We start from the raw sequence: 19,007 nt of genomic DNA on the forward strand, positions 1-19,007 counted from the left end.
AATTACTGACATCAAATGACAGCACCCACTGACACTATTCATCCCTTGACTGACATTAATCACAAGTTGCTGTCTATAAAGGAATTTTTTTTTTTTTTTTTTTTTTTTTTGTAGTACGCAGACCTCTCACTGTTGAGGCCCCTCCCATTGCGGAGCACAGGCTCCGGACGCGCAGGCTCAGCGGCCATGGCTCACAGGCCCAGCCACTCCGCGGCGTGTGGGATCTTCCCAGACCGGGGCACGAACCTGTGTCCCCTGCATCAGCAGGCGGACTCGCAACCACTGCGCCATCAGGGAAGCCCAAGGAATTTTTATTTAATGGAGAAAGAAGCATATGTCACTTTATCTTAGCATCTTACTAAACAGTAGTTCTGGGATTCATGTGCATGGACTACAGACTATGTCTAGAGCTCTGCTCCTGATTCTGATGTTGGAAAAATTGTGAAGACGTATAATACATGACAAACTAGGGGAGAGAAAAAGACCGAGAGTGAGGCTGGAGTGGGACTGGTGGCGATTCTTTCTCTAAATCCCCTCACTTCCTTAGTGGATATAAAATATGAGCCAGATATACACAGACACTCTTAGTGGCCAGAGAAGAATCATCTCATCCTTTCCTTTTTGGCTTTAACGAGTTCTCAAAGATCTAGTTAAAGGGTCGGTGTTGGATGGACCTAGTGGAGATAACACTCATGGTTCGGCCCTTGTCCAATCATCCCAGGAAAAAGCCTTGTCCATGGATAGGCACAGCCATACCACGCAGCCCCTGCACTCTCCAACCCTGTGTGACACAGACCCATGGCCCCAGTAATGGAGGCAGGGGCCCACCTTGGTCCAGCTCCAAGCCCTGACACAGACTAACTCTTGTGCTAAAAGAGTGAGGAGTAAGTGCAGACATTAGCGCAGCAAAATTGATTCCAGGCATTGAACATGAAGCAAATGTTGGAAGGAAAATATAATTTTTGTGTCCAGGTTTCCCTAACTGTGGTAGGCTGAACAATGCCCTTCCCCAAAGATGTCCATAACCTAATATCGAGAACCTGTGAATGTTGTTACCTCATGTAGTAAGAGAGATTTTATAGATGTCATTAAGTTAAGGATCTTGAGATGGGGAGATTATCCTGGATTACCTGGGTGTGCCCAATGTATTCACAAGGGCGCTTATAAAAGGGACACAAGAGGACTCAGAGAAGGAGATGTGACAGCACAAGCAGAGGAACAGAGAGAGAGAGATTCAGAGACGCTACAGTGCTGGCTTCGAAGACAGAGGAAGAAGCCGTGAGCCAAGGAATGCAGGTGGCCTCTAGAAGCCAGAAAAGGCAAGGAAACAGATTCCGTGCTAGAACATTCAGAAGGAATGCAGTCCTGAAAACCCACTGCAGACTTCTGACCTCCAGAACTGTAAGATAATAAATTTGTGGTGTTTTAAGTCACTGAGTTTGGGGTCATTTGTTTCAGCAGCACGTGGAAACGAATATGCCAAGAGCCCATACAGACAAGATGAGATCAGTTCACTCCTGGCCCCTAAATTACAACCACTTAAGTCCTATCTCACTTGTCAGTAGAAGTCCAGCCTTTCTTTGACTCCTCTCCACAAATAAAAGGGAAAGTTTACTCCTTCCAGGAAGTTGCCTTGGTTGTTTCCGGCTGACTCAGTCCCCTCCTGCTTTGAAACCACTCCTTCCCTCCACCCATGGGGCCACTGATGACCCTGCTGCTGGTCACTGTCCACCCCCAGGATTCACTTCCCTTGCATTCCTGCATCACTCCTTTGTATTGCTTCACCCAAAGCATGACCCTGATCAGCTTCCCTAATTCTCGAAGTGAAATGCAAATGCAAGGCCGAAGCTTGTTGTAATAAGAAAAAATAATAAGTAATGGTAAAACTGCTAGTTGAGGAAGTTACAACACAGAAGTAACCATCTTACGTTGGATTCCTTAGAACTGCAACCTGAGATGAGAATTCTTAGGCACGTGATTTCTTCTGCGACAGAGCAGAGGAATGAGGGAAGCAGGATGAGCCAGGGGAAGGAGTGAAGTTATCATGGTATCTTACTGGAAATTCAGCTTCAACCTGATCCCACAGGGAATTCTGGAGTACAAACTGCACCAGAGGATAATACCACCTCGAAGGCAAAGGGGCCAGCCTTCTGTACCCTGTGTCAGTCCGTCGTTGGCCATAGCCACTTGGGGAATGGGGTAGCATAACCTCCCAGATGAGGAGACCCCCACTCTGCTGAGAAAAATTCTCCAGATAAAGAGGTAGGGATGAATAGGCAAACCCATAGTTGCTGAGGGATGCCATCAGGGGTCCTTAAAAGGGATGTGAGTGGGCACCAACTGCATCCATGACAACAGCGTATAACATAGCTCACAACTAGTCCCAGAAGAGCACCTCTGCCCTGCCCTGTCCTCACCACTGTTCGAAAGAGTTAACTTTACTCTTCATTTTTCCACCTCCTTTTCACTCCACCAACAGAAACGTCCTTGAGCTGTCTCTTCTCCCTGGAGGAGAGGTCCCGGAGACATTTCTTTCTCCCTTAAACACATCACCCAATCCTGTTTCAGTTTCAGGATTTTCCAAAATGATTGACAGCCCTCACTCCCTAATCTTGGTCTTAGGACTCCAAGAAGACACTGGAACACAAAGGCCCAACATTAGTACATTTGTCCTAGTTTGAGTAACATGCGTGTATGGCACCAACAGTCCAATATACATTGAGCCAAAGTGATTAGCTCATCATTTCCCTTTCACAGCCATTCAGTCCTCCTTGGGGAGGTAAAGATTAACCCTCCACTTTATTCCTGCCATGCACAAACATCTCCATAAGAACAAGCAATAACATGCAGGCACTGAAATCTATAAACCCCTTCCTAGGGAAGAACATATCACCAAAAAGTGTTATTCATACTGCAGGTGGCAAGCCATTAGTGGTCTTGAGAAAAAATTAATGAAAAAAGGCAGACTAGAAAAGATTAAAATTCATTTCAAATAACAAATGTACATGCTGTTTCATGGAACAAGACTTTGTTTCAGTTATATTTATTCATATATGTATATTCAAACATTTGTACGTCTGGGTCATGATGTATTTCTTACTATAGGTAGGAGCCAAAAAAAAAGTTGGGAACAAAACTCACCAATGTAAACACTTTTCACTACACAGATAACTTCTCTCATTTTCATCTGGAACAGATTGGTTTCTTGATGTCACTGGAGGTTTAGAAATCTTCATTTATTGTTGTGTGTCTTTGCTTCATTTCTACAAAAGAGAAAGTTCCATCTGGGTATTTGCTTTCCCCCAAACAAGAGAATTGTCAACTCCATTCCATATCCCAAAGGTGAACTGAACTCTACTTCTCTACAAAGCCTGCTTTAAACTTTGAAATTATAACATTATGGATTGAAGTAGGTAGAATTATGTCCCCTAAAAAGATATGCTCAAGTCCTAACTCCCAGTACCTGTGAATGTGACCTTATTTGGAAATAGGGTCTTGGCAAATGTAATCAAGTTAAAATGAGGTCATACTAGGTTAGGGTGGGCCCTAATCCAGTGGCAGGTATCCTTGTAAGAAGAGGGAAATTTGGACACAGAGACACACAGGGAGAATGCCACGTGACAAGAGGCAGATATTGGAGTGATGTGCCCACAAGCCAAAGAATGCCCAGGATTGCCAGAAACCACCAGAAGCTAGGCAGTGGCAGAGAAAGATTCTTCCCAAGAGCCTTGAGAGAAAGAATGGCCCTGCTGATACCTTGACTTTGGATTTCTTGCCCCCAGAAATGTGAGAGAATACATTTCTTTTATCTTAATTCTCTGGTAGTTTGTTTTGGCAGTCTTAGGAAACTAATACATGGGTTTTCCTATTTCTACACTCACCATTGAATTTTCAAAGATCTTAGCAAATATTTACATGTACCTGCTTGAATATTCATAAAACATCTCTGAAAAGATAACCAAGAAACTGACAACACTAGTTGCCTTTGGGAAAGGGAAGTGGGTAGCAGCAGAATAAGGGAAGGAGATTTTTTTACTATAATACCCTTTTGAATTTTAAACCATGTGATGTATTATCTATTTAAATAAAAATAAAAATTTTGAAAATTTATGGCTCAAACAACCTACCTAGCAATCTTCCCCACCTCCCCAGAGATCACTGCTGATGGAAGCCTGTCCCATTTTTTTTAAACGAAGATGTAAAATCCTAAAAAGAAGGATCACCCTCTTTCACAGAGAACACCTGGTTCACAGTCATTTCCCTTTTGTACCAAAAACCCAGGAAGGCTAACTGTCTAGTCTTATTCAGAGATATCTTTAGTCATCTGCCTCTCTCTTCCAAGCTATTTGCTTAAGGATAAAAAGGTACAACACTGGCAGCTGAAACAATGTTCCTATCCATGATATCCTTAATTACTGACTTAAATGAAGAGCCATTGTCAGATTTCCTCATTAAAAGACATATTTTATGAGCAGATAACTCACACGAATGATTTAAGAAGGACAGATTCATCAGACAGTTTGAGGTTGAATCTAACAAAGTATGCAAAGTTAATTATATAATTTGAAATGTTGGACAAAATGGGTCCAAGGGTCTTTCAACATCAAAGCCTCTAGTGGAGAAGGATGCAGTGTAACTGGGGCCTTCAGCTAAACTCTCCTGTGAGACAACTCTGTATAATACTGGTGATCAATGCATATTTCATGAATTGAATAAAATTAAAAGCATAAAATGAAGAGCTAGAAGAGACTCTGAAATTCTTAGGCATGTTTCCCCAGCAATGCTCTGAAAATGGGCACCGGGCTGTCTGGGCTGGAATACTGACTTCACTTTAGCCAGGCTTTTTCTATGCCTCAGTTTTCTCATCTGAAAAATATAGTGAATATAATTTCTGCCTCTTAGCGTTGTTGAGTAGGTGAAGTATATGCAGTAGATGCACTTGGTACCTTGACCAGATGCCATTTACAAGGCCAGAGCACCCATCCCCTAGCAGGGGAGAATGTGGATACCCCAGCTGCCTCCATCTCTGCAGAACTGCCCCAGACTGATGGTAGCCATGCCCTCCAGGAAGTTACCCCACCCCATGGCCCACAGACAAAGACTGACTGATATGTGGGTACAAAAGAGACCCCTCCTCTCAAGGCAGGGATAACTCCAAGGTGTGGTTTGTATCTCAGAGCCTCTCTTTAAGGAAGCAAGACCGCGCGCGTCCTCGCTCACCTTCCCCCACCCCTTTCCTTTCCTGCTTCCCTCCCTCCCTCCCAGGTTCTTCCTGAACAGCACTCCCCGCAATGCGCCCGACTTCCTGCTTCAGGCTCTGCTTCTAGGGAACCCAACCTAAGAGAGGAGGTAGAGAGCTTCAAAGTTAAGGTATAAACAGTCAATCCAGTTTCATCGTTATTGCTTAATCATTCAAATTTAGAGCAAGCACAAAATCAAAGGACCTTTGACCTAATCCACCCCCGAAGGCTTACAGAGGAAAGTGGTGATACAAAATCTGAAAAGACAGAAAATTACTTGGGTGTGTCTATTCCCAAACTAAGACTGAGGAGACAAACCAGGAGCCAGAAAGAGATAGACTGGCCCTGCTTAGATTTCTTTTAAAAACTAGAGACCCTGTGGTGAAGGCCTAAAATTAATATTATGCGTTGCCTTGAGATCTGGTGAAATCAACAGGGTCTCAAATAGCCTAATTGCAAGTGCCTCTCCCTACTCTGCCACAAAGATCCTCTAGCCAAACAACTCTCCTTATCACAGGGACCAAGAACAATTCCCTGCAGCCCTCAGAACTATTCAAACAAGCCAATCACATCCTCCCACAGAAGCCAGGGTACACCTCACCCTCTTGATACCATGAAGCCTGCCTCTCACAGCCCCTGGTTGTTCACTCTGCTTCTGAGTATAACTCCCACGTAGCCCTACGTGGCACGTGGGATCCTCCTGCCCCAGACTGTGAGTATGTGTGACTAATAAACCATTGTCCATCTCACCTCTCCAGCGGTGGATGCTGTTGTGGTCAGCCATCCCCATAACTCCATGGTGGGAAGCCATTCATCACCAGTGGGGTAAAGAGAAGGCAATGAAAACAGACCCTTAATACCAGGGCTTGTAAGACTTCTTAGTTTTTTAACTTCTCCATTGTTTTGTTAAACGTGTCAATTTTCACATATGAAATTGAGAAAAGCCAAGTGTGTGTGTACATATGTATGTGTCAAAGAAACAAGATTAGGTTGGAAGAAGCTGGAAAACTGTCTTTCTCTGTAGCAAACACAGGAAAGAGGCTGTGTGTGTGGATAAGAGGCAGGGGTGGATGAGGCAGAGCTCGCTTGGGCCAGAGGGAGAGAGGAAGAAACGAACAACTTGCCGAGACAAAGCTGTGTTCTAGGTAGAGGCCTGGCCTCTCCCCATTAGACCAAGATGCTTCCCATTAGAACAGAAACCAAAAATCAGTGGGAACGGATCAGAGCTCAAAAGTAAAGGAAGTAAAGGTGCTTGGGCAGAAACGAAAAATGAATGAAGAACAGGTGAAATATACATTATTCGTCAAGAGCTCCTGACACTGTGGTTCTTATTAATGCAGAATGTGAGGGATGAGGTTTGGTTTCTCTCACTAGTTTTAGCTAAGGTCATCAAAAATTTTGGCTGCCTTTTAAGTACACAGTACCTTGACCTTGATACTCAGCCTAGTTATGAGATTACTGGGGACAAATTGAAGGAGGTGCCCATTTCTAGAGCCTTACAGGAGAAACCTTTCTGATAATCCCCAAATTACATCCCTCTGGACTTTTCATTCAATTCAACTCATGATTTAGGCACTAAGCACCTATACTATACAATACCTAATGTACCGGGTTTTTCCATATGTGCACCTATGATATGAGAGAATCTGCCCTTTTAACAAGCCCAAAGGTGAGTCTTATGTGTCCCAAAATTTGAAAAGTAATACTTGAAAAGATGCAAAGGAGAAAAAGACAGGTGAAGCACTGACATTAAAATACAAGAGTGTTCTTTGGAAAAAATGGGTCAGAGGCATTTCTCCAGAGAAGACGTACAGATGGCCAACAGGTACATGAAAAAAATACTCAAACTCACTACCAGTCAAAATCACCTTATACCAGTCAGAATGGCCATCATAAAAAAGTCTACAAATGGGGAGTTCCCTGGCAGTCCAATGGTTAGGACTTGGCACTTTCACTACCGTGGCTCAGGTTCAATGCCTGGTCAGGGAACTAACATCCCATAAGCTATGTGGCGCGGCCAAAAAAAAAAAGTCTACAAATAACAAATGCTGGAGAGGGTGTGGAGAAAAGGGAACCCTCTCACACTGTTGGTGGCAATGTAAATTGGTGCAGTCACTATAGAGAACAGTATGGAGGTTCCCTAGAAAACTAAAAATAGGGTTACCATATGATCCAACCACCCTACTCTTGGGCGTATATCTGGAAAAGATGAAGACTCTAATTCTAAAAGATACATGCACCCCAGTGTTCATAGCAGCACTATTTACAATAGCCAAGACACGGAAGCAACCTAAATGGCCATTGACAGATGAATGGATAAAGATGTGGTATGTATATATATATATATATATATATATATTAATACAATGGAATATTACTCAGCCATAAAAATGTATGAAATAATGCCACTTGCAGCAACATGGATGGACCTAGAGATTATCATACTAAGTGAAGTAAGTCAGACAAAGAAAGGTAAATATCATATGATATCACTTATATGTGGAATCTAAAAAATGATACAAATGAACTAATTTACAAAACAGAAATAGACTCACAGACATAGAAAACAAACTTAAGGTTACCAAAGGGGAAAGGGGGGGGAGGGATAAGTTAGGAGTTAGTGATTAACAGATACACACTACTACATATAAAATAAATAAACAATAAGGACTTACTGTATAGCACAGGGAACTATATTCGATACCTTGTAATACCCTACAACGGGAAAGAATCTGAAAAAGAATATACATATGTGTGTGTGTGTGTGTGTATATATATATATATATATATATACACACACATATATGTGTGTATATATAACTGAATCATTTTGCTGTACACCTGAAACTAATGCAGCATTGTAAATCAAGTATACTTCAATTTAAAAAAATGGGTCAGAGGGAGTTAGTCTTTAAAAAAACAAGATAAAATAAAATGAAATAAAATAAAACAAAATAAAATACAAGATCACATAGATTGAGTCACACTATTAATGGACCAACAGAAAGGACAGAAGCTGTTGAAAAGAGGATGAAGGTAACTGTTCAGCCTCCTGAAAGATAGGGAGGTTAACCTGGGATTTGAAGGTGAGTAGGATTTAAATTGACATAGAAAGCATTCCACACACCCACACAATAATGGAAGTGAGCATTCAATGCAGCTAGTATTCATTAATTACTAAAAAAAAAAAAAAATGGCAAACGTCTCAACAAGTACACAGTGGTTGCCATTTTTATTTGGCTGACTCCCTATTTGAGGGAAACAAGTGACAAAAAAACCTATTTAAATACTTAAATCATAAAAACCACAACTAAGTGGTACCACACTAATTCTTTATTCATGTGAGATTTGACCGTGTAGCTCAGGCAGTGCCACCAAGGACCTGGTTTCTCACTATGTAGTTTCTTCTCACCCTTCCATGCTGTTGGCACCATCCTCAGGGCTTTCATGCTGATCCCTTGGCTTGCCCTTCACTGCAGCAAAATGGCAGCTCAAGTCCAAACCTCACATCCTCACACCAACTCTTTAGGACAAGAGATGGTCTCTTTCTATAGCCTCTGCCTATCTTTCAGCCCAATCCTGAATCATGTTCTCACTTGCTCTCTGCACCCCAGCTCCATTGGCCTATTTCAAGCTCATCAAATATGCTATTCTTACTTCTATCACAGCACATGGACTTCCATGGTGCATTCTTCCACCTCTTCACCTAGTTCACACACACTCAAATTTCATCTCCCAGCATAAACTTCATGACAAGGTCAGCCCCTGTTATATGCTCTCAATACATAGAGTAGTTCTCCTTTGTGCCAATATATACATATAACCATTTGATTAGTGTTTGTCTTTTCTACAAGAAAGAAACCATGTCTGGTTTGGTTTATCATTGTATCCTCAGCATCAAGCCAGTGTCTGGACAGTGGGCACTTAATACCTATTTGTTGATTGGATAGTTGGATGGATGGATGGATGGATGGATGGACTTGGCTTCTAAACATGGCCATGTAACTAATTAGCTACATAACCTTCAGCTTTTTTGAGATTCAGTTCTCTCAACTGTGAAATGAAAAGGTTGGACTAGTTGACCTTTAAGACCCTTTCTGAATTTAAAGTGCTGAATTCATAAAATGTTACTGGCAAGAGAATTTCTTTAACTGCAAGTATGGTGGAAACAAACTAAAAAGTAGTGTTTTGGGTTACTCTGCTATCCTTTTACAAATGTCATTTTTAATCTAATTCTGACTTTGTGTGGGTCTCATGCATCATGCATGTTCATCACACATGAACAGACCAATTACCAGTAATGAGACTGAATCAGTAATTTAAAAACTCCCAGAAAACAAAAGTCCAGCACCAGATGGCTTCACAGGTGAATTCTACCAAACATTTAGAGAAGAGTTAAGACCCATCATTCTCAAACTATTCCAAAAAACTGCAAAGGAAGGAACACTTCCCAACTCATTCTATGAGGCCAGCATCACCCTGATACCAAAACCAGACAAAGATAGCACACAAAAAAGAAAATCACGGGCTTCCCTGGTGGCGCAGTGGTTGAGAGTCCGCCTGCCGATGCAGGGGACACGGGTTCGTGCCCCAGTCCGGGAAGATCCCACATGCCGCGGAGCGGCTGGGCCCGTGAGCCATGGCTGCTGAGCCTGCGCGTCCGGAGCCTGTGCTTCGCAACGGGAGAGACCACAACAATGAGAGGCCCACATACCGCAAAAAAAAAAAAAAAAAGAAAATCACAGGCCGATATCACTGATGAACATGGACACAAAAATCCTCAATGAAATATTAGCAAACCAAATCCAACAATACATTAAAAGGATCATACACCATGATGAAGTAGGATTTATCCCAGGGATGCAAGGGGTTTTCAATATCTGCAAATCAATCAACGTGGTATACCACATTAACAAATTGAAGAATAAAAACATATGATCAGATGCAGAAAAAGCTTTTGACAAAATTTAACATCCATTTATGATAAAAACTCTCCAGAAAGTGGACATGAAGGGAACATACCTCAACATAATGTAGGCCATATATGACAAACCCACTGCTAACATCATACTCAATGGTGAAAAGCTGAAAGCATTCCCCTTAAGACCAGGAACAAGACAAAGGTACCCACTCTCACCACTTTTATTCAACATAGTTTTGGAAGTCCTAGCCACAGCAATCAGAGAAGAAAAAGAAATAAAAGGAATCCAAATTGGAAAGAAAGAAGTAAAACTGTCATTGTTAGCAGATGACATGATACTATACATAGAAAATCCTAAAGATGCTACCAGAAAACTACTAGAGCTCATCAGTTAATTTGGTAAAGTTGCAGGATACAAAATTAACATACAGAAATCTGTTGCATTTCTATACGCTAACAACGAAATATCAGAAAGAGAAATTAAGGAAACAATCACATTTACCATCAGATCAAAAAGAATAAAATACCTAGGAATAAACCTACCTAAAGAGGCAAAGGACCTGTACTCTGAAAACTATAAGACACTGATGAAAGAAACTGAACTCTACACAGATGGAAAGATACCATGTTCTTGGGTTGGAAGAATCAATATTGTTAAAATGACCATACTACCCAAGGCAATCTACAGATGCAATGCAATCCCTTTCAAAGTACCAATGGCATTTTTTACAGAATTAGAACAAAAAACTTTACAATTTGTATGGAAACACAAAAGACCCCGAATAGTCAAAGCAATCTTGAGAAAGAAAAACAGAGCTAAAGGAATGAGGCTCCCTGACTTCAGACTATACTACAAAGCTACAGTCATCAAAACAGTATGCTACTGGCACAGAAACAGAAATATAGATCAATGGAACAGGATAGAAAGTCCAGAGATAAAGCCACACACCTATGGTCAACTAATCTATGACAAAGGAGGCAAGAATATACAATGGAGAAAAGACAGTCTCTTCAATAAGTGGTGCTGGGAAAACTGGACAGCCACACATAAAAGAATGAAATTAGAACATTCTCTAACACCATACACAAAAATAAACTCAAAATGGATTAAAGACATAAATGTAAGGCCAGACACTATAAAACTCTCAGAGGAAAACATAGGCAAACGCTCTTTGACATAAATCACAGCAAGATCTTTTTTGATCCACCTCCTAGAGTAATAAGAATAAAAACAAAAATAAACAAATGGGATCGAAATAAACTTAAAAGCTTTTGCACAGCCCAGGAAACCATAATCAAACAAAAAGACAACCTACAGAATAGGAGAAAATATTTGCAAATGATGCGACCAACAAGGGATTAATTTCCAAAATATACAAACAACTCATGCAGCTCAATATCAAAAACAATAGTAATAATAATAAAAAATAAACAACCCAGGGCCTCCCTGGTGGCGCAGTGGTTGAGAGTCCGCCTGCCGATGCAGGGGATACGGGTTCGTGCCCCGGTCTGGGAGGATCCCATATGCCGCGGAGCGGCTGGGCCCGTGAGCCATGGCCTCTGGGCCTGCGCGTCCGGAGCCTGTGCTCCGCAACGGGAGAGGCCACAACAGTGAGAGGCCCGCATACCACAAAAAGAAAAAAAAAAAAAAAAAAAAAAAAAAAAATAAACAACCCAATCAAAAAATGGGCAGAAGTTCTAAATAGGCATTTCTCCAAAGAAGACATACAGATGGCCAACAGGCACATGAAAAGATTCTCAATATCACTAATTATTAGAGAAATGCAAACTGAAACTATCGATACAATGAGGTACCACTTCACACCAGTCAGAATGGCCATCATCAAAAAGTCTACAAATAGGGCTTCCCTGGTGGCACAGTGGTTGAGAGTCTGCCGGCCGATGCAGGGGACACGGGTTTGTGGCCCGGTCCAGGAAGATCCCCCATGCCACGGAGCGGCTAGGCCCGTGAGCCATGGCCGCTGAGCCTGCACGTCCGGAGCCTGTGCCCCGCGACGGGAGAGGCCACAACAGTGAGAGGCCCGCATACTGCAAAAAAAAAAAAAAAAAAGCCTACAAATAATAAATGCTGGAGAGGGTGTGGAGAAAAAGGAACTCTCTTACACTGTTGGTGGGAATGTAAATTGGTGCAGCCACTATGGAGAACAGTATGGAGATTCCTCAAAAAACTAAAAATAGAGTTATCATATGGGCAATCCCACTCTTGGGCATATATCCAGAAAAGATGAAAACGCTAATTTGAAAAGATATATGCACCCCAATGTTCATAGCAGCACTATTTACAATAGCCAAGATATGGAAACAACCTAAATGTCTATCGACAGATGAATGGATAAAGAAAACAAAAGAAAAAAATCTACAGGTAACTACTTTTAGGTGGTTTTCAAATTAAAAAGCTCAGAATTATGCCAGGTTATGAAAGTTTATAAAAATTTTAATGCAAATACAAGGAAACAGCAATACTTTTTCTTAGTCTTCCCTTTTCACTCTGGTCCACCTTACTGTTAAAAAAAAAATTGAGTTTCCTGCCTTCTGGAACTTTTTAATCAGCAGGAGGTGAGAAATCATATAAATTGCTGGAAACAAATGGTAACAGTCAGTCATTTCTTTTATAATAGACCATTAGATTGGTGTATTTGCATGTATCATCAAATTCTCTAATGGAATGACAATGCTAGAGAGATAGTCTAATACAATTAGAATGTAGGCTTCTGGGATAAAATTACTACGTTTTCCTTGGAGGAGGAAAAAATGTATATCCTCCACCATGAAAATACCAGTGAGAAAAAAGAAGCTATTCTGAATGATTTTGTCCAATTTAACATTTTTCTATCATAACAAAATTCTTATGAATTTCACATTAGCCAGTGATTTGAAGGCAGGCATCTTCCAGAGCGAATTTTTTAAAAATGTAAAACACAGGATAATCAAGATCAGGCCCATCATCTTTTATTCTTTGATGTAAAAGGCAGATGCTTTATGAATACAATTATCGGTGAAGGCCAATGTTATGTCTCTAACGAGGAACTGCAAGAGCACTCACCTGAGCAATGCTTCTTTGTGGCAAATGAGAGCTGGAACTAGATACAAACTCCCAAGTGGGACAGAACCAGAGGCATGCCCTTGTTCAGAGTTGCACATAGTTCCATCCCAGCCTAGAGGTTGGTTTTCAAGAGTTTCTGGCACCAGATTTAATTTTCACACCTCCTTTTCCCATCAGTACTTGGAAGTATTGGTCAAACACACCCTATCCCCAATGGAAGGCTTCCCTGGTGAACACTGCTCCCTTCTAATCCCTCAAACGACAGAACTATCCCATCACTCCTTGCACTGTTGTCACAGCTCCCATGGCACCCTGACTCACTCCAGAGAAATTATAAAACCATATGGAAATCAAACCCAATATAATCCTGCATCTGGAAGAGTTTGGGGAATACCTTCCCAAGCCTGTAGTTTTATACTAATTTTTTAAGTGAACCTAAGCATTTTGGACACTTTATTTTTTAAATACAACATTAAATTATTAAATGTTATGCATATATTCTACAGAAAGGTGGGAATAGTAAAAAGAGGAGAGAGAGCTAGAATTAAAAACCAGTGGCTTGGACTTCCCTGGTGGCACAGTGGTTAAGAATCCGCCTGCCAATGCAGGGGACATGGGTTCAAGCCCTGGTCTGGGAAGATCCCACATGCCGCAGAGCAACTAAGCCCATGTGCCACAACTACTGAGCCTGCGCTCTAGAGCCCCCAAGCCACAACTTCTGAGCCCACGTGCCACATCTATTGCAGCCTGCGCACCTAGAGCCCAAGCTCTGCAACGAGAAGCCACCACAATGAGAAGCCCACACACCACAATGAAGAGTAGCCCCCGCTCGCTGCAACTAGAGAAAGCTCGCGCTCGGCGATGAAGACCCAACTCAGCCAAAAGTAAATAAATAAATAAATGTATAAAAAAGAAAACATTAAGCTAAGTGAAAAAAAGCCAGCCACAAAAACACAAACAAACAAACAAAAAAAACCAGTGCCTTTAACATGTATTTTAACAACATGAATAATTTAAATCTGCCTCCTGGCATCAGAAAAGACATTCTGAAATATTTTTCAGAGATGAATTTTGGTTTTTTGAAATTTAGTGATAGGATGGGCTTTAGCTATACTCAAATGGATTATTATAAATGAAGTATGGTTAACATAGGGGATGCTGGAACCCCAGAGGAAAGAAAATATTCAAGAGAAATATGTATTTTATTACACATTCAGAAGCTTAAAAAATTTTTTTTGTTATACTTAAAATGCCTATGGTGTACTATATTACAAATGAGGAAATAGAGTGTGAAATTAAGTGAATTGCTGAGTGGTCAACCAGTTTAAGTACATCAAATGGCATATTCACTAAACTGGTTATATCATGTTACTTATTCTAGACAGACCCATCATGGGATACATACACTTTGAAAACAACCCGGAAGAGTGTAAAGCTATTGATATGTTGATGAATGCTTTCTGCAGATATTCTCCCAAATGGTATATCTGAGTAAATGACCGTAGATAGCTGGTGGACCCAGTGTCAGGTGCTTTCCTAACTACCCTTTTATTATTATAACCTGACCAATACAATCTCAAACATTTCCCTCTCTGGTCCTTCCATATGGCACATGGAAATCAGCATACAATTTGGTGATTTTTTTTTATCCCCATCCCTACCCCCAGACCCAGTGCATATTCCCAAGTGTTTGTTTACTTGTTCATTTATGCATTTGTTTGACAATCTGTGAGCAACCTGAGATCAGTAGCTCATCTCACTCAGCATCCTCACTGCCAGAGACATGATAAGCATCTAGCAAATGTTTGATGACAGCAAAATTATGAATCAGTCACTTATCAGTGGTGGGATCTTGGGCAGTAAATGGAAATCTCTGAGGCTCAAGTCTCCTCATCTAAAAAAGTGGGGATTAATAATAATACTTGCTTACATTAGAGTTATTTTAAGAAACAAATAAGATTGTTAGACTATTTGGCTTTTATTGCATTGTCATCATCATTATTTTTGCCATTATTATTCTCATGATGAATTTTCAACCTTTATCCAAGAAGAGAGATTGACTCAGTCCTCTCAAAGTATATGACTAAATTTGAACTTGAAAGATGGAGCCTGACTCATGAGAAGAGGATAATAATGGGCACTATGTTTTCATTGGAAAATCTGAGTTAGCAGCAAGAATCCTGTTTGTTAAAATTCAGATGCAGATAAATAATGAGTAAGGTTCAGGAATAATTGCAGAGTATCCATGGTTACAGAAAATGCTGTCAACATCCATTGTTCTCTAGGTACCTTGGGAGACATGTCACCACATTTCTATAAATAGAGTAGAAATTGATTCATTTCAACCTTGATCATGTGCAAGGCTCCAATCTTCTCAGGAATAAAGGAACTAGACTTGACGTAATGGGGGAATATGTAGTTTAATGGGTGTAATGGGCCATATGTCTGAGGAAGGTCAACAGAGCAAAGAAGAAAGAAAGTTTATGAGAGCAAATGGGGCTTCTGAGTCTCCAGCAGGCAACTCCTTGGGGGAAGAATGACCCTGAGAAGCTGAACAACCTCAAGCTACTTAAGAGTTTCTCCTGACCACTCATTCAGTTTTAAATACAAAACAAAAAGACAACTGGAAGATTTCTAATTAAACATGACAGGAAAAATGATTTTTTAGAAAGGCCATAAGGCCAGAAAGAATGAAAGAGTGGATGACAGCAAATGAGAGATGGCCACAAAATTTTAAAATCTGGAAAGCAGATGGCTAAGTGGTAAATGACTTAGCATAAACCTAAAATTCGAGTATCTACAAGGATTCCGGGTCAGATAGCAGTATCAACAGAAAAGCCAATTTGAGCTGCAGAATCCCAGGAATGCTTAGAAATTGGCAGCACCAAGTACTTCTGAAGGTTGAGTGGCAAAAGGCTAAAACATAACCATAGCTGAGGGCACGAGTACTGAACTAAAAACAGAGGAATTAGTGATATCTTCCCAACCTGTCTCCTACTTGGCTCTGAGAACACCATCAGCTGCTCACTTACTTCCCAGATAAAGAGAATGATCCCTGAGAAATACTAACATGTTTAGCATTTGGTTAGTTACAGATGCTAACATTTGGGGGTCTCCTATGAAACATTCAGGCCTCCTCTTTGTCAAGCCCCACCAATGTACAGTTTCCACTAAACTAAGCTTTTTAGTGTTTTACTCTTAGACAGACTACCAAGAATTCCTATTTAAAGAAAATTGCTAACATGACAGACAATGAATATATGGAAAAAAGGAAACCAGAGAAAACAGAAACAATGCAGAGAGCAGAAGAAAACTAAACCTCACTATAAGTAGTATCTTCAAATGATAAAAGACTGCATCATCCAAGAAACAAGAACAACATACTATACAGAAAAGAAGCAATCCAAGAAGAAATAAAGAGCTCTTGAAAATTAAAATATAACGGAAAATAAATCAATAGAGGAGTGACAAGATAAAGTTGAAGAGGGACTTCCCTGGTGGCGCAGTGGTTAAGAATCCACCTGCCAATGCAGGGCACACGGGTTCAAGCCCTGGTCCCGGAAGATCCCACATGCCGCAGAGCAACTAAGCCCATGTGCCACAACTACTGAGCCTACGTTCTAGAGCCTGCAAGCCACAACTACTGAGCCCGTGTGGCACAACTACTGCAGACTGCGTGCCTAGAGCCTGTGCTCTGCAACAAAGAGAAGCCACTGCAATGAGAAGCTCACACACTACAACAAAGAGCAGCGCCCGCTCGCCGTAAATAGAGAAAGCCCGCGCACAGCAATGAAGACCCAACGCAGCCAATAAATAAGTAAATAAAAAGATAAAGTTGAAGAAATTTTATAGAAAGTTAAATAGACAGAAAAAGAAAGAAATGGAACATACCAGAAAAAGGATAAGAAAATCAGAGGATCAATCAAGGAGGTCCAAGATTGAATTATAAGAGTTCTAGAAAGACAAGAAAATGGAGAGGAGAAAAAATAATCAAAAAAATAATTTAAATTTCCCAGAACAGAATAAGGGGCCAAGCCAGCACCACGCCCTTGCTAAGGTATTATTGTAAAATTTCAGATCACTGGGTATATGAGGAAGATTCTAAAATCTTCCAGAGAGAAAAAATAGCTCACAGATAAAAGCTAAAGAAGTAGACTAGCTAGAAGAAAATGGAGCAATGCTATCAAAATTCTTTTAAAAAATAGTTTCTATATAGAACTCTAAACACAATGATAGTATCAATATGTTTTGAGAGTAGTTTAAAAATATTTTCAGACATGTAATGTCTCAAAAACATGCAAGGTCTAAAAAACCTCAGGAAGCTACTGGAGTGCTGTGATCTTGTGATTTATAATAAGAAATATATATTTGCTCTTCCTCCAGGTCCTGTCACAGAGCTCCTAAAACCCTTGGAATTTCCTGTGTTGAGAGGGATAAAGGTGTCTTTTGTTATGTTAATGAGGAGACTTTTGCCAGTGGAGCCAACCTTGTGATTAGAGGGTTGCAACTTTCAGCCCCACCCCACCCCAACCCACCCCCACCTCTGGGAGGGGTGAAGGGCTGGAGATTGAGCTCAATCACCAGTGGCCAATGATTTAATCAGTCATGCCTAATGGAGCCTCCATTACAACCTAAAAGGACAGGGTTCAGAGAGCTTCTGGGTTGGTGAGCACGTGGAGAATGGGGAGAGAGAGCACGCTCAAAGAACATGGAAATTCAGAGAGCATGGAAGTTCCACACACCCCCTTTCCCCATGCCTTGCCCTCTACATCTCTTTCATCTGGTTGTTCCTAAATTAGATCCTTTTATAATAAACCTGTAATCTAGTAAGTAAACTGTTTCTCTAAGTTCTGTGAGCCACTCTAGCAAGTTAATCAAATACAAGGAGGGGGTCCTTGGAATCAACAATCTACTATAGTCGGTAGGTCAGAAGCCCAGGTGATACCTGGACTTGCGATTGGCCTCTGAAGTGTGTGTGTGTGGGGGGGGCGGACACCAGTCTTGCAGGACTGAACCCTTAACCTGTGGGATCTGATGGTATCTCTGGGTAGATAGTGTCAAAATTGAGTTGAATTGTAGGACACCCAGCTGGTACTGGAGAACTGCTTGGTGCTGTGGAACCACAACCCCCAACCCCACCCACTACCACTACCATTGGAATTGGTATCTGAATCATTAGATGTGCTCCACCAAAATGAGGTAGTAAACTAAGACAGAAGATAAAGGATCAAGTAAAGGAATCAAAGAGAGGAGAGATGATAATTCTCTTTCACCAGGATGAGGGTGAAGGGAACCACACAGCTAAGAAGTGAACCTAGAGAACCACTGATTCACATTGGAGAAAGAGGATGGAGGGCTCCAATAAGGATAACTCCAAACACAAAATGAAGCAGTAGATTACCACCAATGTTTGATGTACTCAAAGGGGAATGATGCTTCTGGCAGAGCGTTTGGGGATGAATTAGAGAAAGGTATATAGAAAAAAATATAGGCCCAAAATGATACAAGTATTTGGACTTCCCTGGTGGCTCAGTGGTTAAGAATCTACCTGCCAGTGCAGAGGACACAGGTTCAGTCCCTGGTCTGGGAAGATCTCACATGCAGCGGAGCAACTAAGCCCATGTGCCACAACTACTGAGCCCTTGTGCCACAACTACTGAAGCCCACACGTTTCAAGTTTGTGCTCTGCAACAAGAGAAGCCACCGCAATAGGAAGCACGCATACCACAAGGAAGAGTAGCCCCCACTCGCTGCAACTAGAGAAAGCCCGTGTGCAGCAGTG

At 41.2% G+C, this 19,007-nt stretch overlaps 1 long non-coding RNA gene across 1 annotated transcript in view; it reads right to left on the reverse strand.

Moving 5' to 3' along the window:
- The window catches only part of LOC308608689, a 210,401-nt gene that overhangs the window by 139,004 nt on the left and 52,390 nt on the right, over positions 1-19,007 (reverse strand). Inside the window, exon 3 of the long non-coding RNA XR_014014213.1 lies at positions 3,142-3,263. This is a non-coding gene — a long non-coding RNA (uncharacterized lncRNA). The remainder of the gene's footprint in view (positions 1-3,141; positions 3,264-19,007) is intronic.

Source organism: Mesoplodon bidens (assembly GCF_964165515.1).
Source record: "Mesoplodon bidens genome assembly, chromosome: X".
NCBI classification, from domain to species: Eukaryota; Metazoa; Chordata; class Mammalia; order Artiodactyla; family Ziphiidae; genus Mesoplodon; species Mesoplodon bidens.